Genomic DNA, 25159 nt, shown 5'->3' with positions numbered 1-25159 from the left:
TGACTTTTTGATTTCAGGAAAAGTTTTCAGGATTTCACCAATTAGGTATGATGTTAAGCTGTAAGCTTTTTACAGATACTCTATTACATTGAGGAAGTTTCCTTTTGTTTCTGATTTGCTGAGTTTTTATCATAAATAGGTGTTAAATTTTGTCACTTTTCTGCATCTTTCATGTTGATCATGATTCTTTATTTGGTTAATGTGATTTCCACTTACTGATTTTTTTAGTGTGTTTGTATTTGTAATGTTTTATTTCAAAGTATTGTTTGTATTTTAAATACCTTTTGTCATTTACTTTATAATACATTTACAATATACATATGAATGAATAAATGAGGATGAAAGTAATGGGCTATTAGAGCCCACTGATAACTGATTTATATCTGAGCAGCTTTATTCTGATTTCCTGACCATCAAGCAACTTCATCTTCACATGAACTTGCTCAACTAAGGCAGTGGGTTGTGCCGGTATCTGGGCTGCTTGACATTATATTCTATTCTTTAGTGTCACTGGCATCCTGGTATACTCTCCTTGGCAGTTTGTTCAGTTATCCACTGACTAACTTTTGAATGTTAAATTAATTTTTCATCCCTGGCTTAATCACAGTCATGATATATTTTCTTTAGTGTATTTGCTATATTGTGTTAAGTTTCAAAGGTCTTTTTGGCCTGTGTTCATGAAGATTCTTTTTTGGGAATTGTCTTTTCTTGTCATGTTTTGTCAGGCTATGATAGCAGAATATACTACCTCATAAAAGGCCTTGAGGAGTGTTTCCTCATCTATTCTTCTCTGTAAGACTTTGTCTGAGTTTTGTATTACTTATCTTTTAAATTTTTTGAGGACTCATTCATGAAGCCATTTGAGAATATTTTAAAATATAAATAAAATTGCACTAATCTTTAGAGGGCAGTCTAGGTTTTCTGTTTGTTTTGGGGTCAGTTTTTCTTTTTCTTTCTTTTTCTTCAATTTTATGATTTTTGGCTGTGCTCTGTGGCTTGCAGTATCTTTGTTCGCCAACCAGGGATAGAACCCACACCCCCTGCAGTGGAAGTGAGGCATCTTAACCACTGTACTCCCAGGGAAGTCCCCGGGGTCAGTTTTAAAAACCTGTGTTTTTTTGTTTGTTTGTTTTTAACAGAATGTAGGCATTTCCTTTTATGCTTTTACTTCTTCTTGTGGTATCTGTAATGTTCCCATTTTATTACGATATTGGTAATACATGTTTGTCTTCATTTTCTGTTTTTAATTGTTCTTTGCATATAATAATATTGCTTAATTTTAAAGTTTTATTTAACATTGACTACGGCTTTTGAAATAATGTTAATAGTAATGATAGCATCCTACATTATTCTTGATTTTACTGAGAATTCCTTTAATGTTTGTCATTAGAATGTGTTAGGGTAGATACCCATTATCATGTTATAGAATAATCTTTTTATTCCTGTTTTATTAAGAGAGTTCATAAGGACATAATAGTGGGTTTTTATTAAGTGACTTTTAAGTACTTCTGGAGGTGAACAGTTGTTTTTTTTTGTTTGTTTGTTTTGACCTTTTGAGATAAATACTTTACTATTATGAAGTCCTTGCACTTCTGCGAAAAGTCTAGTTTAATATTGTTGAATTTAGTTTTGCTAATATTGTGTTAGGATTTTTGTATTTATGTTTTTATGAGAATGATCTGTAGTTTTCTTTACTCAAATTTTGCTATTAAGCTTATGATATAGTTTCCTCATCTGTTTTTTCTCTCCCTCCTCATTTTCTCAAACTTCATGCTTCTCTACAGTTACACCTACACCTAAAGTACAGGGCACTTTATACTTGTTCCTAACTCTAAGGCCTGTTCATTGATGAGTCTTTGTTTAGGAGACATAATCTTATAAATCTAATTTTGCTACTTCGGCAATTTTAGTTTTGACTTAGTAGGTTGTAGTCTAGATTGTTACTCAAAAATGTCAAGCTAGTTCTTCTGAGTCTCAGTTTGATATAGATTTCTGCTTGGTTAGTGTATTCTTATACACTCCTGTTGCTTTGAAGGAGAATTAAAAAAAAACCCTCGTTTTGTGCATTCAAGCTTCTAGAAGCATTCTAGATGTTTGTAACAATTTACTATAATTTGCCTTGTTCCCCAAAATTGATGAATAATAAGTGCTGAAATTCTAGCCATTGTCAAAAGTTAGACTCTTCCACAGGTTGTAAGTGTAGTAACAGAAGTTTATACTTATCTTTGACATTTTATTATGTGCGTATATTATTAATATTACCATCTTGATTCTTAAGCTTTTCCATTAATAGATATATTGTGATTTTTACAGTAATTGGAAAGTAATGGTTGCATACTTCTATATAATAAGACCATAAATATATTGCAGAAATGATTGGAGTTAGATTGTAACTGGGTAACTAAATGGTGGCTTCATTTTAATGTTTTATTTTCATCATTTGCTTTTTCTTACTCCCTCTTTCTTCTGGCATCATCACCATTATTCATATAAACTGTTTTCTCTGCTCTTTAATAAAACTCAGTTGCTTCCTTTGTGTTGCTAAACTTAATAGTCTACCTTTGGCTGTTCTCTTTTCTTGTTAAAATGTAATTTAGACTCTAATAATTGTTATATCTCACTTCCATACCTTTACTTTTTTACTTCTTGCATTTTTCATTATTTATATTTGTTTTCATTATTACTCCTTTTTACACCTGCAACACTATTTCTTCTTTTTGTGAAATATGAAACTGCACCCAATTCTAAACGTCTTGATCATTTTCTCACTCTTTATATGCAAATAGTTATGAATATCTAGAAGTTTACTGAGGCCCTCAAAATCAGGACCATTTTGTAAACATTTAGTTAGTGCTGGTTAACATCATTAGGGATAGTTTTACTTACTGCTTCAACATGTATTCTTAGGAATGATCTTGGTTTCATTGTAGCTGTCATGTGGTAGGTTAAGTATTTCATGTCAATATTTCTCAGGTACTCTATTTCCTGAATTTTGTCTAATTGGCAAACAAGCCTATGTCCACAAATTATTTCAGGTCTGTGGAGTTTTATAGTTAAGAGTATGAGGATGCAGAAAGAATTTTTAGTATCTTAAAATAGTCCTTATAGTTTGTTTCTCATATCATGCTAGGGCCAACTCAGCAGGACATGTAAAAGTAAATGCTTAGACTGGAGGCAAATCATTTGCCTAATAAAATACTAAAAAGATTTCCTCAGGAACGTTAAGAGAAATGGATTTGAAAGTAGTCCAAGACAGACTCATGCTCAAATTTGCGAGGTTTCCATGTTAGTTTAGAGCAGGGGGTCATACTGCTTATTTTTGTAGGGTCAAAGGGAATGATTTTTAAATTTTCCAGTGGTTGAAAAATAAAAAATGTAATATTTTATGATATGGGAAAATTAAGTGAAATTCCGATTTTAGTGTTTATAAATGGTTTTATTGGAACATTGCCACACTCATTTAGGTATTGTCTGTAACTACCTTTACATTTCAGCAGAGAGTTGAGTAATTGCAAGTCTGTATGGCTTCCCTCATAGTTCAGTCAGTAAAGAATCTGCCTGCAATGCAGGAGACCCAGGTTTGATCCCTGGGTCGGGAAGATCCTCTGGAGAAGGAAATGGCAACCCACTCCAGTATTCTTGGCTGGAGAATCCCATGGATAGAGGTCCCTGGAAGGCTACAGTCCATGGGGTTGCAAGAGTTGGGCACGACTGAGTGACTAAGCCACCACATGGCCCACAAAGCATAAAATTACATTCAGCTGTTGTCAAAAAATATTTGCTGATCCTTGGTTTAGAGCTTCTTCTCTTTTAATGTTATATTATTTTAAATGGGGCTTTTAGTTTCTAAGATAGCAGTAGTATGAATGACTTAATATACATTCCACAATTAAAGAAACAGTGTATTCTTCATCTCAGAATTTACATGCGCATATGTTTGTCATTTTTTGTAACCCCCTATTTTAGAAACCAGACTGTTACGCGCCCCCCTCCCCCATAGATCTGTTTTTTTTTGATAAGGTAACTACTTCTGTTGACAACCTGCACAAGTATGGTAGAAAACTGATTGGCACACTGATTAATTAGTCTCTGGTTTGATTTTGTATAGGTTTAATATTATCTTATTAATAAGACTTTTCATCAGGCTTGGCCTTTAATTTTTTTATACTCTTGGCCTTCTGAGAAGGCATCAAACTAATGAAAAACATTAATGCTGCTAATCTAACATACAGTCAGAAGTTTTCATCTCATCACTTTATTGTCACTTTGTCAATTGTACCAAGTTTTTAACTAATTTAAAATAATTTTTCCCATTATAAATGTTTATTTTCTAAAAATCAGGAAGTGGAAGAAAATAAAAGGAAGACAAGAAACTACTCATAATTGCCCTGCTAAGTGATAACGTCTGCTACTTTGGAATATTTCTTTTGAGTCATCCTCTGTGTCTCCCTCCATTTCTTCCAGTTGTGGGAATCTGTTACTTGCTATACATTTGCCCATGGTACAGTACTTGGAACACAATGGATACAGTCTTTACACTCAAGAATTCAAAGTTTAATGTCTTGAAAATTATCTTTAAAAGTTAATTTTGCTATTATGGAGAAACACATTAGCCATCTTTACAGAAATTATAGACAAGGCTCAAGTTTCCAATCCATTCCCTTTTCTTCATCCTTTCATAGATGTAACCACTGTTACCAGCTTGTGTTTAATTTTTCTATGATTTTGTATATGTTATTATAGATTTTTCTCATCTTATTATGGAATTACTTTCCAGTAAATTGAACATCCAGTCAGTCAAAAGTACATTTAGTACACCTAGCCTGCCAAACATTATAGCATAGGCTAGCAGGACAGAAATGGTATGGACCTAACAGAAGCAGAAGATATTAAGAAGAGGTGGCAAGAATACACGGAAGAACTGTACAAAAAAGATCTTCACGACCCAGATAATCATGATGATGTGATCACTAATCTAGAGCCACACATCGTGGAATGTGAAGTCAAGTGGGCCTTGGAAAGCATCACTACGAACAAAGCTAGTGGAGGTGATGGAATTCCAGTTGAGCTGTTTCAAATCCTAAAAGATGATGCTGTGAAAGTGCTGCACTCAATATGCCAGCAAATTTGGAAAACTCAGCAGTGGCCACAGGACTGGAAAAGGTCCATTTTCACTCCAATTCCAAAGAAAGGCAATACCAAAGAATGCTCAAACTACCGCATAATTGCACTCATCTCACATGCTAGTAAAGTAATGCTCAAAATTCTGCAAGCCAGGCTTCAGCAATATGTGAACCGTGAACTCCGTGATGTTCAAGCTGGTTTTAGAAAAGGCAGAGGAACCAGAGATCAAATTGCCAACATCTGCTGGATTATGGAAAAAGCAAGAGAGTTCCAGAAAGACATCTATTTCTGCTTTCTTGACTATGCCAAAGCCTTTGACTGTGTGGATCACAATAAACTGTGGAAAATTCTGAAAGAGGTGGGAATACCAGACCACGTGACCTGCCTCTTGAGAAATCTGTATGTAGGTCAGGAAGCAACAGTTAGAACTGGACATGGAACAACAGACTGGTTCCAAATAGGAAAAGGAGTACGTCAAGGCTGTATATTGTCACCCTGCTTATTTAACTTATATGCAGAGTACATCATGAGAAATGCTGGACTGGAAGAAACACAAGCTGGAATCAAGATTGCTGGGAGAAATATCAGTAACCTCAGATATGCAGATGACACCACCCTTATGGCAGAAAGTGAAGAGGAACTAAAAAGCCTCTTGATGAAAGTGAAAGAGGAGAGTGAAAAAGTTGGCTTAAAGCTCAACATTCAGAAAACGAAGATCATGGCATCTGGTCCCATCACTTCATGGGAAATAGATGGGGAAACAGTAGAAACAGTATCAGACTTTATTTTTGGGGGGCTCCCAAATCATTGCAGATGGTGACTGTGGCCATGAAATTAAAAGACGCTTCCTCCTTGGAAGAAAAGTTATGACCAACCTAGATAGTATATTCAAAAGCAGAGACATTACTTTGCCGACTAAGGTCCGTCTAGTCAAGGCTATGGTTTTTCCTGTGGTCATGTATGGATGTGAGAGTTGGACTGTGAAGAAGGCTGAGTGCCGAAGAATTGATGCTTTTGAACTGTGGTGTTGGAGAAGACTCTTGAGAGTCCCTTGGACTGCAGGGAGATCCAACCAGTCCATTCTGAAGGAGATCAGCCCTGGGATTTCTTTGGAGGGAATGATGCTAAAGCTGAAACTCCAGTACTTTGGCCACCTCATGTGAAGAGTTGACTCATTGGAAAAGACTCTGATGCTGGGAGAGGTTGGGGGCAGGAGGAGAAGGGGATGACAGAGGATGAGATGGCTGGATGGCATCACGAACTCGATGGACGTGAGTCTGAGTGAACTCCAGGCGGTGGTGATGGACAGGGAGGCCTGGCGTGCTGCGATTCATGGGGTCGCAAAGAGTTGGACACGACTGAGCGACTAAACTGAACTGAGCCTACCCTTCCTTGTGCTCAGAACACTTATATTAGCGTACAGTTGAGTGGAGTCACCCAACTTTTTTCATAGTAAAGTGTTGACTGTCTTAGGTAATTTATTGAATAACTGTAATGAAAGCAAGAAACAAAATGGTTGTCTGGGTACAGGATAATTTAAGTGTATCTGTTGTTTACCCTTGGGAAGGTGTGGCTGACTGGTAGCCGTGGCTCACTGGCTCATTGCCGCTGCCCAGCATCATGAGAGAGAGCATTGTACTGCATACTGCTAGCCTGGGAAAAGATCAGAATTCAAAATTCAAAGTACATTTTGGCTTCTATTGAATGCATTTTGCTTTTGCATCATGATAAAGTTGTAAGTTGAATCATTATAAGTTGAAGACCATCTGTATGTCTGTATATAAAGAAAGCATATGGTTTCTTCTTTAATGTAAAAACTGTTGTATAGTACTTGCAACTAGTTCTTTTCATTTAATCTGTTTGTAATGTAGGGATCTATCTTAGTCTTTTAAACTGCTGTCTAGTGTTTCATTTTATTGATAGGTTGCCATTTCCTATTCATAGACTTTTTTTTTGGCTATGCTGCAGCATGAGGATCTTTTAGTTCCCTGACCAGGCATCGAACCCATATTCCCTGAAGTGGAATTGCAGAATCTTAACTACTGGACCGCCAGTGAGTTCCTTGATGGATGTTTAGATTTCCAGTTTTTTTCTCTATTACAAATGGTTCTGGAACTATTTGTACATCAGTTCAGTTTAGTCGCTTGGTGGTGTCCGACTCTTTGCGACCCCATGAATCGCAGCACGCCAGGCCTACCTGTCCATCACCAACTCCCAGAGTTCACTCAGACTCACGTCCATCAAGTCAGTGATGCCATCCAGCCATCTCATCCTCTGTCGTCCCCTTCTCCTCCTGCCCCCAATCCTTCCCAGCATCAGAGTCTTTTCCAATGAGTCAGCTCTTCGCATGAGGTGGCCAAAGTACTGGAGTTTCAGCTTTAGCATCATTCCTTCCAAAGAACACCCAGGATTGATCTCCTTTAGGATGGACTGGTTGGATCTCCTTGCAGTTCAAGGGACTCTCAAGAGTCTTCTCCAACACCACAGTTCAAAAGCATCAATTCTTCAGTGCTCAGCCTTCTTCACAGTCCAACTCTCACATCCATACATGACCACTGGAAAAACCATAGCCTTGACTAGACAGACCTTTGTTGGCAAAGTAATGTCTCTGCTTTTCAATATGCTATCTAGGTTGGTCATAACTTTCCTTCTAAGGAGTAAGCGTCTTTTAATTTCATGGCTGCAATCACCATCTGCAGTGATTTGGGAGCCCCCAAAAATAAAGTCTGACACTGTTTCCACTGTTTCCCCATCTATTTCCCATGAAGTGATGGGACCAGATGCCATGATCTTCGTTTTCTGAATGTTGAGCTTTAAGCCAACTTTTTCACTCTCCTCTTTCACTTTCATCAAGAGGCTTTTTAGTTCCTCTTCACTTTCTGCCATAAGGGTGGTGTACATAGTACCTTATTAAAATGTGCAGTGATTTCTCTAACAAAGGTGCAGGAAAGGGAATTAGTGAATATTAGTGTGTATGTGGTTATCCTTGAGATTTTAGTATTGTTCTTAAACTTGGATCTTATAGCAGTTTATATCAATCCTCTCCCAACCGACATTTTTTATTATTTAATGTTTTATTTTATCCTTGTCAAATCCAACAAGTTATATTACTTTATGCAGAAGTAGAATATTCTATAGAAATATGATTCAGTTTACATATATTTTTACTATAATCTTTTAAAATCTCTGACTGTTCTGACTTTTAAATCTCTGACTTTCCTTTATCATGAAGAATATCTTCACAAATGCCTGTAATGGAAGTGGCTTACTGATAAAACTGTCTCTATTTTTATTACTTGTTTTAATTTTTAAATTAGCCTTTTTTTGTTAATGTTTTTGGACGTATACACACGGCTTTATATTTTATTTTTGGCTGCACCGAGTCTTTGTTGTTGCGTGCAGGCTTTCTCTAGTTGGGGAGGACTGGGGCTCCTCTCTGGTTGCGTTGCACAGGTTTCTTGTTGTGTTGACTCCTCTTGTTTTAGGGCACAGGCTCTAGGTGCACGGGCTTCAGCAGTTGCAACACATGGCCTCAGTAGTTGTTACTTGCTGACTCCAGGGCAGGCAGGATTCAGTAGTTGCAGCACAAGGGCTCATGACTTGTGGCCCAGGCCTTAGAAGGGTGCAGGCTTCAGGAGTTGTGCCGAGGGGGCTCCATTGCTCCACAGCATATGGAATCTTCCTTGACCAGGGATTGAACCCATGTCCCTGCGTTGGCAGGTGAATTCTTATCCACTGTGCTACCAGGAAGCCTAGCCTTACTTTTTAAAATTTTTATTTGTTTACATATTTGTTTGGCTGTGTTGAGTTAGTTGTTGGCTGTGTTAGTTGTGCCATGCAGGGTCTTTGGATGCAGTGCATTGCCGCGTGCGGCCTCAGCAGTGCGGCACACAGACTCTGGAGCTCTCAGGCTCGGCAGTTATGGCCTGTGTGCTTAGTTGCTCTGTAGCATGTGGGATCTTAGTGCCCCGACCACTCCAAGGTGGGTTCTTTACCACTGGGCCACCAGGGAAGTCCCATTCACCTTGTTTTTTAAATCACTTATTTTTGGTCTGTAATTTAAGCATACTTGAAAATAGATGAAACATCATAATGGAATCCAGTTATTACTACCCCTCAGTTTCCATAGTTATGGACTTTTGCTATTCATCTCTTCCTCGTTTTGTGTCTCCTTTCCTGCTAGAATATCTCATCATGAGATCTGTAAATACTTTAGAAGGTATTTCCTGTAGAAGAGCTTTTTAACAAAATAAACTCAATACTAATATGATATTTAACTAATGTCTTCTAATAACCAGTCCATGTGAAAAGCTGCATTATCTCAAATGTTGTTTTATCATTTACTTTCATTCTTAAGGGTTATTGTTTTCAAGTAGCACAATTGTAGGTTGACAGTAATTTTCCGTTGCTGAGAATCTGCTGTAAAGTCTGATTATTTTACTGGGTGAAGGGTTCTTTTTCAGTGTTTGCTTTTGAGACTCTTGTTTCCTTTAGTGTTCTGCAGTTTTACTGTCTTATGTCTGGGTGTGGATTTGTTGATCTCACTTGGGTATGTTGTACTTTGTGGGACAAGGGGTTATTTTTAACCATTCTAGGAAAATTGCAACTATATTATCTTTTTCTTTTAAGACTTTGAGGAATGTAAGAACTGCATATTCAGAAACATATAAAATGTGTACATGTAGAGCATGTACAGTTTAGTGTATAGCAAACATCTTTGTAACCATTTCCCAGGTCAAAAATAGAATATTTTGTTGAAGATGAGTCAAAGAAATGGAAAGAGATCCCATGTTCTTGGATTGGAAGAATTAATATTGTTAAAATGGCAGTACTACCCAAAGCGATCTACAGGTTTAATGTGATCCCTACAAAATACCCATGATGTTTTCCACAGAACTGGAACAAATAATCCTAAAGTTTATATGGAACTATAAAAGACCCAGAATCCCAAAGCAGGGGGCATAACCCTCCCAGACTTTAAAAAATACTACAAAGCTACAGTTATAGAAAACAGCATAGTATTGGTACAAAAACAGACATATGAATCAATGGAACAGAATAGAGAGCCCAGAAATAAATCCACACACCTATTTCAATAGTGATCACACTGAAGTCAGTTAATCTTTGATAGAGGAGGCAAGACTTACAATGGAAAAAAGACACTTTCTTCAACAAGTTGTGTTGGAAAAGTTGGATAGCCACATGTAAATCAGTGAAATTAGAGCACACCCTCACAACATACACAAAAATAAACTTAGAATGGCTTAAAGACCTAAATAAAAGGCATGACACTGTAAAACTCCTAGAAGAAAACATAGGCAAAACATTTTCTGACATAAATCATACCAATGTTTTCTTAGGTCGGTCTCCCCAGGCAATAGAAACCAAAGCAAAAATAAACAAATGGGATATAATCAAACTTGTAAGCTTCTGTACAGCAAAAGAAAACAAAACGAAAAGACAGCCTACAGACTGGAAGAAAATATTTGCAAATGATGCAGCTGATGAGGGCTTAATTTCCACAATATGAAAACAGCTCACCCGTTTCAATAAGAATAAGAAAAAAATAACAACAATAAAAAACCTCCAAGCAACCCAGTTGAAAGATGGGCAGAAGACCCAAATACATATTTCTCTGAAGAAGACACAGTGGCCAATAGACCCATGAAAAGATGCTTAACACCCACAATTATGAGAGAAAAATGGAGGTGTTAGTCAATCAGTTGTATCTGGCTCTTTGTGACCCCATGGACTGTAGCTTGCCATCTTCTCTGTCCGTGAAATTCTCTAGGCAAGAACCCTGGAGTGGGTTGCCATTTCCTTCTCCAGGGGATCTTCCTGACCCAGGAATTGAACCCAGGTCTCCTACATTGCAGGCAGATTCTTCACTGAGGTACCACATCACACTGGTCAGAATAGCCATCATTATAAAGTCTACAAACAACACATGCTGGAGAGGGTTTAGAGAAAAGTGAATCCTTCTACTCTGTTGGTAGGAATGTAATTGGTGCAGCCAAAAACTAAAAATAAAGTTTTATTTTACCTGTTCAACTTTGTATGAGCACAGCTACATTCTACTTCTTTCTTCCTTGTTCAGTACTGTGTTTGTGGGATTTGTCTCTGTTTCAGTGTCGCTGTAGTTTTTCATTTTTGTACATCCATTGTTTTTTCGAATATTTTTTTCTTTTTCCTTAGTATTCTCATGATATGTATGTTGATGCACTTAATAGTGTTTTACATTTCTCTGAAGCTCTGTTCATTTTCTTCAGTTTTTTTCCCACTCTGTTTTCTAAATTGCATAATCTCTATTAATCTATCTTCTCTTTAACCAATTCATTCTTCTGCTAGTCTACATGTACAGACTTTGAGCCCCGCTAGTGACTTCATATCAGTCATTGTACTTCCAACTCCAGAATTTCCATTAAAAATAGCATAATTCTCTGTATTGAAATTTGATATTTGTGACATTGTCATCATACATTCATTTTATTGTTACTCAGTCACTAACTCGTGTCCAACTCTCTGTGACCCCATGGACTGTAGCACACCAGGCTTCCCTTCCTTCACTATCTCCTGGAGTTCACTCAAGCGTATGTTCATTGAGTCGGTGATGCCATCCAACCATCTCCTCCTCTGTTGCCCCGTTCTCTTCCTGCCCTCAGTCTTTCCCAGCATCAGGGTCTTTCCCAATGAGTCAGCTTTTCCCACCAAGTCTCCAAAGTATTGGAGCTTCAGCTCCAGCATCAGTCCTTCCAGTGAATACTCAAGGTTGATTTCCTTTAGAATTGACTGATTTGATCACCTTGCAGTCCAAGGGACTTTCAAGAGTCTTCTCCAGCACTATAATTTGAAAGCATAAATTCTTTGGCACTCAGCCTGCTTGATGGTCCAACTGTCATATCTGTACATGACTACTGGAAAAACCATAGCTTTGACTAGATGGACCTTTGTTGGCAAAGTGATGTTTCTGCTTTTTAATGTGTTGTCTAGGTTTGTCATAGCTTTCCTTCCAAGGAGCAAGTGGCTTTTAGTTTCATGACTGCAGTCACCATCCACAGTGATTTTGGAGCCCAAGAAAATTAAATGTGTCACTATTTCCACTTTTCCCCCATCCTTTTGCCATTAAGTGATGGGACCGGATGTCTTGATCTTAGTTTTTTGAAGTTTGAATTTTAAGCCAACCTTTTCACTCTCCTCTTTCACCCTTATCAAGAGGCTCTTTAGTTCCTCTTTACTTTCTGCCATTAGAGTAGTATCATGTGCATATCAGAGGTTATTGATATTTCTCCCAGCAGTCTTAATTCCAGTTAGTGATTCATCTAACCCTGCATTTCTCATGATGTACTCTGCATATAAGTTAAGCAAAGTGTTAGTCGCTCAGTTGTGTCTGACTCTTTGTGACCCCATGGACTGTAGCCTGCCAGGCTCTTCTGTCCATGGGATTTCCAGGCAAGAATACTGGAGTGGATAGCCATTCCCTTCTCCAGGGGATCTTTCTGACCCAGGGATTGAACTCGGGTCTCCTGCATCACAGGCAGATTCTTTACTGTCTGAGCCACTGGGGTGTCTTAAGTTAAATAAGCAGAGTGACAATGTCAGCCTTGGTGTACTCATTTCCTGATTTTGAACCAGTCCGTTGTTCTATGTCCAGTTCTAACTGTTGCTTCTTGGCCTGCAAACAGATTTCTCAGGAGACAGGTAACGTGGTCTGATATTCCCATCTCTTTAAGAATTTTCCAGTTTGTTGTGATCCATATAGTTAAAGGCTTTAGTGTAGTCAGTGAAGCAGAAGCAGATATATATTTTTTTAATTCCCTCACATCCAGTCATGGAGAAGGAAATGGCAACCCACTCCAGTGTTCTTGCCTGGAGAATCCCAGGGACAGCAGATCCTGGTGGGCTGCCGTCTATGGGGTCGCACAGAGTCGGACACGACTGAAGTGACTTAGCAGCACATCCAGTCAGTGTTGGCAATTTGATCTCTTGTTCCTCTGCCTTTTCTAAATCTAGCTTGTACATCTGGATGTTCTTGATTCCAATAGTGTCGAAGCCTAGCTCGAAGGATTTTGAGCATTACCTTGCTAGCATGTGAAATGAGCACAATTGTATGGTAATGTGAACAGTGTTTGGCATTGCCCTTCTTTGGGATTGGAATGAAAACTGACCTTTTCCAGTCCTGTAGCCACTGCTGAGTTTTTCAAATTTGCTGACATATTGAGTGCAGCACTTTAAAAGCATCATCTTTTAGGATTTGAAATGGCTTAACTGGAATTCCATCACTTCTGCTGTCTTTGTTCATGATAATGATTCCTAAAGCCCACTCCAGGAATCATTCACATTCCAGGATGTCTGGCTCTAGGTGAGTGACCTCACCATCGTGTTTATTCAAGTCATTAGGACCTTTTTTGTATAGTTCTTCTGTGTATTCTTGCCACCTCTTCTTAATCTTTTCTGCTTCTTTTAGGTCCTTGCTGTTTCTATCCTTTATTGCATGAAATGTTTGCTTGGTATCTCCAGTTTTCTTGAAGGGATCTCTAGTCTTTTCCTTATTGTTTTCCTCTTATTTCATTGTACTGTTCACTGTTAAGAAGGCTTTCTTTTCTCTCCTTGCTATTCTTTGGAATTCTGCGTTCAGTTGCGTATATCTTCACCTTTCTCCCTTACTTTTTGCTTCTCTTCTTTCCTCAGCTATTTGTAAGGCTTCCACAGACAACCGCTTTACCTTTTTACATTTCTTTTTCTTGGGGATGGTTTTGATCACAGCCTCCTGTACAGTGTCATGAGCCTCCAGCCATAGTTCTTCAGTCACTCTGTCTGCCAGATCTAATCTCTTGAATCTGTTTGTCACTTCCACAGTATAATAATCATAAGGGGTTTGATTTAGGTTGTACCTGAATGGTCTAGTGGTTTTCCTTACTTTCTTCAAATTAAGTCTGAATTTTGCAATAATGAGCTCATGATCTGAGCCATAGTCAGCTCCAGGTCTTGTTTTTGCTGACTGTATGGAGCTTGTCTGTCTTTGGCTGGAAAGAATGTAATCAGTATGATTTTGGTATTGACCATCTGGTGATGTCCATGTGTAAAGTAATCTGTTATGTTGTTGAAAGAGGGTGTTTCCTGTGATCAGTGCATTCTCTTGACAAAATTCTCTAGCCTTTGCCCTGCTTCATTTTGTACTTCAGGGCCAAACAAGGTATCTCTTCCTGCTTTTGCATTCCAATCCTCTGTGATGAAAAGGACATCTTTTTTTGGTATTTGTTTTAGAAGGTCTTGTAGGTTTTCATAGACCCATTCAACCTTAGCTTCTTTGACATTAGTGGTTGAGGCTTAGACTTGGATTACTGTGAGGTTGAATGCTTTGCCTTGAAAACCAACCAGGATCATTCTGTTGTTTCTGAGACTGCACCCAAGTACTACATTTCAGACGCTCTTGTTGACTGTGTGGGCTACTCCATTTCTTGTGAGGGATTCTTGCCCACAGTTGTAGATATAATGGGCATGTGAATTAAATTCTCCCATTCCCATCCATTTAAGTTCATTGATTCCTAAAATGTCGATGTTCACTCTTGCCATCTCCTACTTAACTGTATACAATTTACCTTGACCTAACATTTCAGATTCCTATGCAGTATTGTTCTTTATAGCATCAGACTTTGCTTTCACCACCAGATGCATCTGCAGCTGAGTGTCATTTCTGCTTTGACCCAGCCTCTTCATTCTTTCTGGGGCTGTTTATCTCTTCTTCACCAGTATCATATTGGACACCTTCTGACCTGGGGGCCTCATCTTCTGGTGTCATACTTTTTGCCTTTTCATACTGTCCATGGAGTTCTCGAGGCAGGAATGCTGGAGCAGCTTGCCATTCCTTTCTCCATTGGACCACATCCATTCCTTTACTTCTTTAATTATGATTTCCTTTAGTTTTTTAACATATTAGAAATGGCTCCTTTGAAGTTTTGGGCTGTTAAATCCAATGTCTTGTGGCTCTCACAGGAAGTTGTTTGCTTCTTTTTACCCCTGGTGTATGGGTTATACTTTCCTGTTTCTTTGCACAGTTGTAATTTCTGGTTGGAAACTGGACATTTTATATAGTATTGTAGTGACTCTGGGTGCTAGTGTCCTCCTTTCCCAGGGTTTGTTATTATTATTTGCTTATTTGTTTAATGCCTAGGTGAATTAATTAAGCATCTGTTTGTGTTCCTGGGGGATGCAGACTTGGATATATCCACATGTATCCTGGGATGACTGTGTTTTGGACAGGGCCCTCTTCCACGCTTTCCTTGACCACATCCAGATGTTAAACTCTACAACTTTCCAAGTGACTGCTCCATTGATTTCAGCAGTGCCCTAGGATATAAATTGCTTCTCAGCCTGATTTTTTTTTTTTTTTTTTCAGTGAGCTCACTCTAAGGTGTAGATTTTTAGGTCACAGCTTGAAGTTTGTTTTGTGACTACAGGCGGGATCGATCATCCCAGCTGTTAAGAAGAACCTGATTCTCCTTATTCTTCCCTGCAAACTAGCTGGTTTACACTTCATTCAGCCTGTGTCTGACTACTCTCATTTGTCTTTCACCACAGGCTTCCTGGTTTTGAGATTGTGCTTGGGTTTGGACTTAAGACTCCATTACAGATGAAGTTGGTTTGGGGGGAAGAGATCCAAAGTTACCAGTTTTAAGACCTGCTTTACCTCCCTGTCAGAATCTCTTGCTGAGCTCTGATACTGAGAAGGAGAGGCAGTGGTGTGCTTTTTTTCTCTGTGTGACACGCCCGGTTTAGTAACTGAGCACTCATTGAAAGAGTGTACAGTGGCCTCAAGTCTTGTCTTACCTTTCCTGGTGCAGGATCCCAGCTTTATAAAGTAGCTGGTTGCAGGGCAATCTGGGTCCTAGTGTTTTCAACATGCAGCAGCAGCAAAGGTGTTCTTTACTGTGAACGGCAGTTGGGTGGAGGAGGAGCACCTTCACCTATTGGTTGCACTTACCTGGAACTTAGCTACAGCATCGGGTAGCTTTGGGAGGATGAGAAGTGCTAATGTCCTGTCCCTCCTAGGCAGATGCTCTCTGAGTGGTAACTGTTTAGGAGCACCCTGTGTTCTTGGCAGTGCCAAGCTGGAGTAGAGTTCCCATCTCACTGAGCTGAGAAGGGAAGAAAAGAGGGGGCAGGTTTTGATTCCAATACCACATAGTATTGTCTTCTTGATTTTCTTGAGCGAGTGTTTCTTCATTTCTCTTGTGCTCTTAGTATTTCCAGATACTTCAAATGATTGATTTTAAATAATTTTCAGCAGTTTTGCTGGGGAATGAGGTCATGGAGCCACTTACACTGTCAGTCTGGAAGTAGAACACAGAGAAAACTCCACAGCTATTCCTCTCTCTGAAACTCTGGTTCTCTTCATTTATTTTACAAAGAAAGCCAGAACTAGGGAGGTTCAAGAGTGAGGAACATATGTATACCTATGGCTGATTCATGTTGATGTTTGGTAGAAACCAACACAATTCTGTAAAGCAGTTATCCTTCAATTAAAAAATAAATAACTTAAAAAAAAAAAGCCAAAACTGTTTTAGTGGCTTGTGATGAATCCTTCCAAGATCCTGAACCCCCGCTCTGACCTTATCTAAAATTGTTCTTCTCCTTGCTTATTCTGTTCCAACCACTTTGAACTTGCTGTTCTTTAACCATTTTAGGCAGTTTTCTTTTTGGGGTTTCTCTACTGATTTTTTTTCTTGCCTTTTCTGTTCTTTTCTGACATAACAGTTCAGATCAGATCAGTTCAGTTCAGTTTTTCACTCATGTCACACTTTGCAAACCCATGACCTGCAGTATGCCAGGCTTACCTGTCCATCACCAACTCCCAGAGCTTGCTCAAACACATGTCCATTGAGTCAGTGATGCCATCCAACCATCTCATTCCGTGTTGTCCTCTTCTCCTCTGCCTCAGTCTTTCTCAGCATCAGGGTCTTTTCCAGTGAGTCGGTTCTTCACATCAGGTGGCCAAAGTTTTCGAGTTTCAGGTTCATCCTCAGTCCTTCCAGTGAATATTCAGGACTGATCTCCTTCAGAATGGACTGGTTGGATCTCCTTGCAGTCCAAGGGACTCACAAGAGTCTTCTTCAACACCACAGTTCAAAAGCATCACAGTTCTTCAGTGCCCAGCTTTCTTTGTGGTCCAACTCTCACATCTGTACATGACCACTGGAAAAACCATAGCTTTGATTAGATGGACCTTTGTCAGCAAAGTAATGTCTGTTGTTTTTAGCTGTCTAGGTTGGTCATAGCTTTTCTTGCGAGGAGCAAGTGTATTTTAATTTCATGGCTGCAGTCACCATCTGCAGTGATTTTGGAGCCCAAGAAAGAGTCTGTCACTGTTTCTCCGTCTATTTGCCATGGAGTGACGGCACCTGATGCCATGATCTTAATTTTTTGAATGTTGAGTTTCAAGCCAGCTTTTTCATATGCATGGCTTATTCAGATTCCTCCATTAAAATGTTACCTTCTTAATGAAATCTACTCCAATTGGCCAATTTCAGTTGCATCCTGACTTTGGTACCTTCTTTAATTTGAGCAAACTCTGGGAGATGGACAGGGAAGCCTGGTGTGCTGTAGTCCTTGGGGTTGCAGTCAGACACAGCTTAGCAATTGAACACACACACACACACCCCATTATCACTTTTATCATACTTAATATACTGACTTATTATAACTTTTGTTTTGAATTTGAATTGGGACAGGAAACCAAGGTTTGCCCTTTAGGGTCACCAAAGTATCTCAAGGATTTAGACTAGAATTTGAAACAAGAGCTTAATAACTATTTATTGAATCACTAAGTGAGTGAAGGATACAATGAACTTTTAGGTGGCAAAAACCTTCACTGGTCAGCCATCTGACTTTTCTAATAAAGTGAAAATCTTTTTACCTAGAGAGAATCATAAGTAATGTTATTGGTATACTGGATACAGTTAGAACAACCAGTTAGTTTTCTTGTAAGAAAGCTTAAATATGCCTTAAAAAAAGATAAAATTTCACCCCCTTAAAAAGACTAATCATCATTAAGTTCTGCCTACCATACTTTCCATAGTAGAACTCTTTACCAAATTGGCTTGAATTAGATACTTTTGCTTCAACCATTTTAAATGTGTTTGAAAACTTTTATTTAAAGGAAAGTTGTAGCAAACCTTTTTCTTTAAAATTGATTTTTCACAAAATGATCTTCAAGTTTTTTGTACATGTAAGTTTTCATAGCATTTGGTTTTTGAAAACATATTTGTTTGCGTTTGTTTGCATTTCTTTCTTGCTTTGATTAGATGGTTTGTCATCTTTGTTGTCTTTATATAGCTGATAAATTGGTAGATTTTATTGAACAACTTCCCCAGATTAACAATCACATTGCTCTAACTATGCAAATCAATACTATATGCAAGTTAGAAATCATTTTTCAGTAGTGTTACATCATAAGAAAATAGGAAAAACTTTGCCTTTTTCAGTGATACATTCAGAGAAGTGTATTACTACGTCTGCTGTGTATTTGCTCCGTGAAGACTTGTAGAGATTGGCACAGTTTTGTTCAGTGACTCTTTATGTGCTTACACATGTATGGATGAATGAAGAGGTACTTTCCTTCAGCTCCCTTCCTTCCTCCATCCTTTCTTGTTTTCCTTCTATTTGACACTTATTTGTTAAGTGTTTGCTCTCTGCCAAGAATTCTTCTAGGATTTTTGGATACATGAGCAAAGCAAAACAGTCTCTATCCTCATGGAGTTCGCTTTCTGTTGGATAAACATTATTTGTCTCCTTCCACCCTTATCTGCCCCTTCTGCAAAACCTACCTAGGGGACGTGATATATTATGTGAAGTGACTTGTATGCTGATGAGTACAGGGAATTCCCTGACAGTCCAGTGGTTAGGACTCAGTGCTTTCGCTGCCGGTACCTGGGTTCAGTCCCTGGCTGGGGAACTGAGATCCCACAGGCTTCACAGTGCTGCCAAAAAAGAAGAGAATCTGAAGTACAAATAAGTTGCTGAATAACAGGTTGGTGTGGAAGTAGAGAGTAATTCCACATAATCAATTTTTTTTTTATAACTGCAGCTTAACCTTTTATGAAAGTGAAAGTGAAGTCGCTCAGTCATGTCTGACTCTCTGCGACTCCGTGGACTGTAGCCTACCAGGCTCCTCTGTCCATGGGATTTTCCAGGCAATAGTACTGGAGTGGATTGCCATTTCCTTCTTCAGGAGATCTTCCCAACCCAGGGATCGAACCTAGATCTCCCACGTTGTAGACAGATGCTTTACCATCTGAGCCACCAGGGAAGTCTTTTATGAAAGAGACTTTAAATTCTTAGGTAGATATTTTTCTGTAAGAAAATATCTAAACATGATGTTTATTTCTATGAGAAAATAAGTAAGCTTTCCTAACTTTGGTGGAGGCAATCTTGACTTTTATTGTAAATGTACATTTATGGTATATGTATATTGATAACTTTGGTATTTAATTTAAGAAGGGGAAGAGGTACTGGCACTGATTCTCAGTCAGTTGACTTACCTTGCTCTTTCACTTAGCAAACTCTTAATAGCTACCATGCAGTCTGCTTTTGCCTTTGTGTAGTTTATATATGCTTTATATAATGAACAACTTAGAATGTTCTTTCCTATTTTTTAAGAGGATTGTCAGTCAAAACTGATGTATAACAATAATTCATTCCTTCTTTTATTCATTATTCATTCATCAAATACGTGAGTGCTGTTTATTCCCAGTCAGGTGTAGCTGCTTGGTACATGTGACATACCAGTTAACTTCTCTCCTGAAGTTTCCATTCTATTGAGAATAGACTGTTAAAGAAACATTTATAGTTACGAAACATTGACTAAGTAAAATGTAAGCTGTGTTCAGTTCAGTTCAGTCCAGTTTAGTCGCTCAGTCGTGTCCAACTCTTTGCGACCCCATGAACCGCAGCACGCCAGGCCTCCCTGTCCAACACCAACTCCCGGAGTTCACTCAAACTCACATCCATCGAGTCTGTGATGCCATCCAGCCATCTCATCCTCTGCCGTCCCCTTCTCCTGCCCCCAATCCCTCCCAGCATCAGAGTCTTTGCCAGTGAGTCAACTCTTCGCATGAGGTGGCCAAAGTACTGGAGTTTCAGCTTTAGCATCATTCCTTCCAAAGAACATCCAGGGCTGATCTCCTTTAGACTGGACTGATTGGATCTCCTTGCAGTCCAAGGGACTCTCAAGAGTCTTCTCCAACACCACAGTTCAAAGGCATCAATTCTTTGGTGCTCAGCTTTCTTCACAGTCCAACTCTCACATCCATACATGACCACAGGAAAAACCATAGCCTTGACTAGCTGGACCTTTGTTGGCAAAATAATGTCTCTGCTTTTGAATATGCTGTCTAGGTTGGTCATAACTTTCCTTCTAAGGAGTAAGCGTCTTTTAATTTCATGGCGGCAGACACCATCTGCAGTGATTTTGGAGCCCCCAGAAATGAAGTCTGACACTGTTTCCCCATCTATTTGCCGTGAAGTGATGGGACCAGATGCCATGATCTTCGTTTTCTGAATGTTGAGCTTTAAGCCAACTTTTTCACTCTCCTCTTTCACTTTCATCAAGAGGCTTTTTAGTTCCTCTTCACTTTCTGCCATAAGGGTGGTGTCATCTGCATATCTGAGATTATTGATATTTCTCCCAGCAATCTAGATTCCAGCTTGTGCTTCATCCAGTCCAGTGTTTCTCATGATGTACTCTGCATATAAGTTAAATAAGCAGGGTGACAATATACAGCCTTGATGTACTCCTTTCCCTATTTGGAACCAGTCTTTTGTTCCATGTCCAGTTCTAACTGTTGCTTCCTGACCTACATATAGGTTTCTCAAGAGGCAGGTCAGGTGGTCTGGTATTCCTATCTCTTTCAGAATTTTCCACAGTTTATTGTGATCCACACAGTCAAAGGCTTTGGCATAGTCAAGAAAGCAGAAATAGATGTTTTTCTGGAACTCTCTTGCTTTTTCCATGATCCAGCGGATGTTGGCAATCTGATCTCTGGTTCCTCTGCCTTTTCTAAAACCAGCTTGAACATGTGGAATTTTACGGTTCACGTATTGCTGAAGCCTGGCTTGGAGAATTTTGAGGATTACTTTATTAGTGTGTGAGATGAGTGCAATTGTGCGGTAGTTTGAACATTCTTTGGCATTGTCTTTCTTTGGGATTGGAATGAAAACTGCTCTTTTCCAGTCCTGTGGCCACTGCTGAGTTTTCCAAATTTGCTGGCATATTGAGTGCAGTACTTTCACAGAATCATCTTTCAGGATTTGAAATAGCTCAACTGGAAGCTGAGCTGTGTGGTATTGTACTTACAATTATTATAGGTTTTTTAAAGATATTAAAATATTAGTTTATAGTTCTGTGTATATATTGATTGTAAGATTTTAATGGAAAGTCAAGTTGCTGTTCTTTTTTTTAATTTTTATTTTGTATTGGGATATAGCCAATAAACAAACAATGTTATGATACCTTCAGGTGAGCAGTGAAGGGACTCAGCCATACATATACATGTACCCGTTCTCTCTCAAACTTCCCTCCCCTGCAAGCTGCCCCTTGACACTGATCAGAGTTCCTTGTCCTGTATAGTAGGTCCTCATTGTTTGTCCACTTTAAAGATAGCAGAGTGGACATGACTACCCCAAACTCCCTAACTATCCCTTCCCTCTAACCCTCCCACTGGCAACCATAGGTTTGTCCTCTAAGTCTGTGAGTCTCTTTCTGAAAGTTCAGTTAAGATGCTGTTCTAATTACCATTCAAAACGTGTGTATGTATATGTCATATCTATAAATAGCTTTTTTATTATGTGTAATTATAGTATCCATTCCTGTATAATGTATTCAGGAATGTAATTTCTATGTAACTATTCAATGGACTTGTATCACACACATATTTAACTTACCACAAATTCACTGCCAGATTGACAGAAAACTAGAGGATTAATTAATTTAAATAAAGCAACCAAATAATTAAAAACCTTTTTTCAAAAGTGCTGTGTATTATATACTGCATTTGTATATATAGTGTATATTTTATTTTTAATGTTTTAATATATGTAACATAAAGAACTATACAGAAAAGAGCTTAATGATCCAGATAACCACGATGCTGTGATCACTCACCTAGAGCCAGACATCTTGGAATGTGAAGTCAAGTGGGAGTTAGGAAGCATCACTACGAACAAAGCTAGTGGAGGTGATGGAGTTATAGCTGAGATATTTTAAATCCTAAAAGTTGATGCTGTGAAAGTGCTGCACTCAATATGCCAGCAAATTTGGAAAACTCAGCAGTGGCCACAGGACTGGAAAAGGTCCGTTTTCATTCCAATCCCAAAGAAAGGTAATGCCAAAGAATGTTCAAACTACTGCACAATTGCACTCATCTCACACTAGCAAAGTAACGCTTAAAATTCTCCAAGCTAGGCTTCAACAGTACATGAACCAAGAACTTCCAGATGTTCAAGCTGGGTTTAGAAATGGCAGAGGAACCAGAGATCAAATTGCCAACATCTGTTGGATCATAGAAAAAGCAAGAGAATTTCAGAAAAACATCTACTTCTGCTTCATTGACTCTGCTAAAGCCTTTAACTATCTGGATCATAACAAACTACGGAAAATTCTTAAAGAGATGGAAATACCAGACCACCATACCTGCCTCCTGAGAAATCTGTATGCAGGTCAAGAAGTGACAGTTAGAACCAGATATGGAACAATAGACTGGTTCCAAATTGGGAAAAGAGTAGGTCAGGGCTGTATATTGTTAACTTGCTTATTTAACTTATATGCTGAGTACATCATTTGAAGTGCTGTACTGGATGAAGCACAAGCTGGAATCAAGATTGCAGAGAGAAATCAGTTACTTCAGATATGCAGATGACACCACTCTTATGGCAGAAAGCAAAGAGGAACTGCAGAGTCTCGTGATAAAAGTCAGTTCTTCTACTCTTAGCATTCTTTATAGCCCAACTCTCTCATCCACACATGACCACTGGAAAAACCATAGCTTTGACTAGATAGATGGACCTTTTTTGGCAAAGTAACGTCTCTACTTTTTAATATGCAGTCTATCTTGGTCATAACTTTTCTTCCAAGGAGCAAATGTCTTAATTTCATGGCTGCAGTCACCATCTGGAGTGATTTTGGAGGCCCCCAAAATAAAGTCTGTCACTGTTTCCACTGTTTCCCCATCTATTTGCCATGAAGTGATGGGACCAGATGCTATGATCTTAGTTTTCTGAATGTTGAGTTTCAAGCCAACTTTTCACTCTCCTCTTTGATTTTCATCAAGAAGCTCTTTTGTTCTTCTTCACTTTGTCTCACTTGTGTCCGAATCTTTGCGACCTCATGGACTATATATAGCCCATTGGGCTCCTCTGTCCATGGGATTCTCCGGGCGAGAATTCCCTGAATGGCATACCCTGAATGGCAGCCCACTCCAGTATTCTTGCCTGGAGAATCCCATAGACAGAGGAGCGTGACTGGCTACAGTCCGTGAAGTCGCAAAGAGTCGGACACAACTGAGCGACTAACACTTAAGGCAAGGTACTCTTTTTGCTCAAATTTACTCGGAACTTATTTCAGTGATGATCTCTGCTTTGTGGGGAGACTAACTTTGAGAGGCTGGTGCAGGGAAAATGCTATCTCACTGTTTACTAACTAAAGTGGTTGATCATCTTTTTTTATGTTGTAATCATTTGTACTTCTTTTGTGAACTACTGATCATATTCTGTTCTCATCTTTTCTTCTGATTTATTTGGCTTTTAAACATTGCTTGTAATATTCCTTTGTATATTCAGGACAGTAACGCTTATAAACAGTGAATATATCCTTTATTCTCTTGCTTGCCTTTAATTTTGTCTTTCTCTTTTTACTTTGCTAAGTTGATTATATTTATCTTTTATGAATTTGTGTTTTTTCCTTAGGAAGACTTTCTGTATCCCCAGTTTTTAAAAAATTCTATTTTCTTCTAACACTTTAATAGTTTGTTTCACTGTATAACTCTTTAGATAGATTATCTGGGATTTATTTTGATTGCGGTGTGAGATGGCTATATACTGTTTCTTTCTCAAAATAGATAGAGCAGGATCCTGTCACTCTTTATAAATTGAATCCATCCTTGCCATATTGCTGTTATGTCTCTTTTATCAAATATTGAAATCTAATTCATGGTCTGTTTCTAAATTCCTTATTTAGTTTTTTTGATCTTTTGTCTGTTTTTGTATCAGTATCAAATTATTTGTTACTATAGCTTTGTGGTACAGGCAATATCCAATAGCACAAATTCCCAAGTTCCCCCTTTGAAAAGTTTCACAGCATTTCTAATGTATTTACTCTTTTGTGTAAACTTTAGAATTAATTTGTCAAATTATAGAAATAAACAAAAATCTGTTATTTTGACATAACATTTTAATGGTGACTTTGCCTAAAATTTTCAGTTCTCCATAATCTAAAAAGATAAATTATTTAATCATTAAAAAGACTTTGAAACGTGGAGGTCTTGTGTTCTCTTTCTCCTTTCTCTATGCTTTTAGTAACATTTCTGCAATAAAAAGGAATATTTTCATTTGTTTAACATGTGCTTATTTTCCCAGAAATGAAATTTTTATTGGCATGTTAATACCTGTTTTATTGTAAACAGCTAGCTTCTGTGGCACATTTTTTCAGCTCTTATATTTTCTGTGATTATGGTTTGATATTAACACGTAATGGACATCTAAAGCCTCTCTTCTTTATTAAATTTATTTGTAAATTAGGACATTTTAGATTACTATAATACTCTTAGTTATGTGGCAGTATTATTACTACTAGCTTTTAGGTCAAAGATAAGACAGTTTAAATTTAGAATATGTTTTAAGATGAATGTGCTTCTGTATAGTATTTATTACTCTAAAATGTGCTATGATTAGTACTGGTTTTGTATTAAATGTTTTAGCTAAAAGAGGAACTTTTTTCTTTCTGTTGAATCAAAAAATGTAACAACCTCTTAGGTCTTTTATCTTG

At 38.3% G+C, this 25159-nt stretch overlaps 1 protein-coding gene across 6 annotated transcripts in view; it reads left to right on the top strand.

The window, feature by feature from the left end:
* The window catches only part of CNOT4 (CCR4-NOT transcription complex subunit 4), a 152064-nt gene that overhangs the window by 48154 nt on the left and 78751 nt on the right, over nt 1-25159 (top strand). The gene's annotated exons all lie outside the window — the stretch shown is intronic.

Source organism: Oryx dammah, unplaced genomic scaffold, assembly GCF_014754425.2.
Source record: "Oryx dammah isolate SB20612 unplaced genomic scaffold, SCBI_Odam_1.1 HiC_scaffold_18, whole genome shotgun sequence".
Taxonomy (NCBI): Eukaryota; Metazoa; Chordata; class Mammalia; order Artiodactyla; family Bovidae; genus Oryx; species Oryx dammah.
The sequence above is the reverse complement of the archived record's forward strand: the minus strand, read 5'-3'. Positions and strand labels throughout refer to the sequence as shown.